We start from the raw sequence: 3,190 nt of genomic DNA on the forward strand, positions 1-3,190 counted from the left end.
AATTAATTTATCACCAATCAGATCAGTGTAGGGTCATGAGAAAAATAAAGGAAATCTGAAACGCCTTCCCCCACCCCTCCCTTCTTCCTGGGTTTAACTTTACTCCCAAATTCTCTACCTCCTCCTTACAATTGTTGCAGAGGGCAGGGGATGGGGGTTGTGGTCAGTTCATCACCCTTTGTCTCTGCTGCTCCTTCCTCCTCAGGGGGAGGAGGACTCACACTCTGCCCTTGCTCCAGTGTGGGGTCCCTCCCATGGCAGACAGTCCTCCATGAACTTCTTCAGTGTGAGTCCTTCCCACAGGCTGCAGTTTTTCATGAGCTGTTCCAGCGTGGATCCCTCCCACGGGGTGCAGTCCTTCAGGAACAGGCTGCTCCAGCCTGGGTCCCCCGTGGGGTCACAAGTCTTGTCAGCAAACTTGCTCCAGCGTGGGCTCCTCTCTCCACGGGGCCACAGGTCCTGCCAGGAGCCTGCTCCAGTGTGGGCTTCCCGCAGGGTCACAGCCTCCTCCAGGCATCCACCTGCTCTGAGTGGGGTCCCCAGGGGCTGCAGGTGGAGATCTGCTCCACCGTGGCCCTCCACGGGCTGCAGGGGCACAGCCTGCCCCACCGGGGGCTGCACCGGGGGCTGCAGGGGGGTCTCTGCTCTGGTGCCTGGAGCAACTCCTCACCCTCCTTCTCCACTGACCTTGGTGTCTGCAGAGTTACTTCTCTCACATATTCTCATGCCTCTCTTCTGTCTGCAGTTTCACAGGGCATTTTTTTTCCCCTTCTTAAATAAAAAATTAAATTATCACATAGGTACTACCACTGTTGCTGATGGGCTTGGCCTTGGCCAGTGATAAGTCTATCTTGGAGCTGGCTGACATTGGCTCTGTTGAACACAGGGGAAGCTTCTAGCAGCTTCTCACAGAAGCCACCCCTGTAGCCCCCCTGCTACAAAAACCTTGCCATGGAAACCCAATACAAGAGGTTACATAACTTGAGAAAATGTGAAAGTTATTGTGCAAACCTGCACAGAAAAGTCACACCATATGCACCTAAACGAGGAACACTGCATACTGTTAGCTTGGATTTGGAGAACAGGACATCCTATGATGTGCAACCAGTGCACACTTTAAATTTTATAATGGTTCTCATTTTTTTACCAAACTATGAATATGTAGTGGACTGTACAAATCAGGTTTGAATTCCTGAGGCTACAGGCTCATCTGTGAAGTCCTTGCTTAGGTTCATCTGGGAAATACTTGTCTTAGTTTCTTTACCATAAACTAGTCTTCTTACAAGGCAGACTGCTAAAAGATTTTTTTCTTGCTTAAGGTCAAATAGGCATAAATTTTCCTTTGTTGACTTCTTATATCTTTCTTTTCAATAATAATAGGTGGCGTTCTTCTGTAGCCTGTACTCTGTTGTGCAGATTATCTGAGTGTGGAATAGTAATGTTTCTGATTACTATGATAGTGCTTATTTTCTTACATGTAGGAAAGAAAACAAAGGGAGTCCAGGTTTGTGCTGGACATCCTCTTTTACTGCCTGATTCCCCAAACTATTCTCTATATTTGGTTGTTATTGTGTCTGAATATAGTGTAAATATCTGCAAAATATTAACTGCTATAAAATAACTAATGAATTATTCTAGACAACTTGTTTGCTCATTTATCTAAAAGCATAAATGAATTTTTTGGTAGGGTTTGATTCCTGTCAGAAAATAGAATCAAAGAAAAAAGAAAGGTGTATACAATTCCAATGCCAAATATATAAGTAAAAACAAGAATAGACTTGGTTTATAACATCTGAAGAAACCTTTACCCATCTACAAAGTTTTATTTGATCAAATTCAAATTTATTCCAATTTTATTTTCAAAACACTGCAACATTGAAATATTATTGTTAACATGAAGAATACACCTTTGTTCAGATGCTTGAATCCAGGTTGGAGTAAAATAGTCTTAGATGCAGTATCAGTTTTGTAATATTGGCATAAAACATGGTTTTTCTTTTTCTGTCAAGCTTGCATTATCAGAGCAAATTCACTACCAAATATTGCAATCTACCTTGTACTTTTCATCCAGTTTTTTGTTTGTTTGTTTGTTTTTGTTTTTTTTTTTTTTTTTCCCAGATTCTTGTTAATGAAGAAAACTATTGCCTGAAACCATGAAAATGAAATTTAAATTTGGAGGCAAAATGATTGAGCTTTGGCAGGCTCATTATTCTTATTCAAGGTGTGAATTGTTATATGCAACTTCAGCCATGTAAAAGCTAAATCCCAACTGAATCCCTTTTTATTGCCATTTTCAGGGGGCCATTTGTCCAGTGCCTTCTGAGATAAATTGTTTTCAGAAAGTGCCTATATTGCTCTGTTGATGTAACAAAAGTGTAGATAAACTTTATCATCCAAAAAAAAAAAAAAAAAAAAAAAAAAAATATCAGCCTAGTATTTTTTTTTCATGTTTATGAAGCCAAATGTAGGTAAGACTGCAGCACTCTATAATATGCTAAATACAGTTTGATGTGGTAACATGGGGGAATAACAGTGAAGAAACATAGCTTTCATTGCAGCTTGCAAGCCTGCCAGGAGCCATGGAGGTGTACTCAGGTTTCTGGCTTATTTAGGAGCCCTTGCTCTCATGACCTTTAGTAGGACTGTTATTAGCGCTAGGTTAGTTTAAAACTATGGCTGTGTCCTCATTGTAGGTATATTAAATATGTATTTGGGAAAAAGGAGATTTTAGAGTCTACCTGACCAGAAATTTTTGAAGAAAATATTAATCCAAATACAGGTTTACGGAGTATTGTCTTGTATACAGTTTTGATGAGGTTGCTTGTATTGCAAAACTGTTAGTAAAACTGAACTGTTTAAACAGTAAGTAGTAAACATATATTTAAAGAAATTAATTGACAATCTCCATGATTTGTGAGATAAATGAAGAAAGATTCTACCACCTCTTAAAGAATGTTATGATGAGTAGTAACTTTAGAAATGTATCTAGCAAAAATGAAAGACTTGAAGAGAATTTTTATATTCTGACATTTTCTCTGATTCTCATTATTTATCTATGAAAGAAGTGCTGTGACATATAAAGATATTTTCTTCAAGATAGGGGAGAAACAACTTGACACAGGGATCATGATAAGAGGAGTACCCAGCCATGTAATAACTGAAGGGAAGTAAAAAAAAAAAAAAAAAAAAA

The sequence above is a fragment of the Athene cunicularia genome (assembly GCF_003259725.1).
Source record: "Athene cunicularia isolate RWA chromosome Z unlocalized genomic scaffold, athCun1 chrZ_part1, whole genome shotgun sequence".
NCBI classification, from domain to species: Eukaryota; Metazoa; Chordata; class Aves; order Strigiformes; family Strigidae; genus Athene; species Athene cunicularia.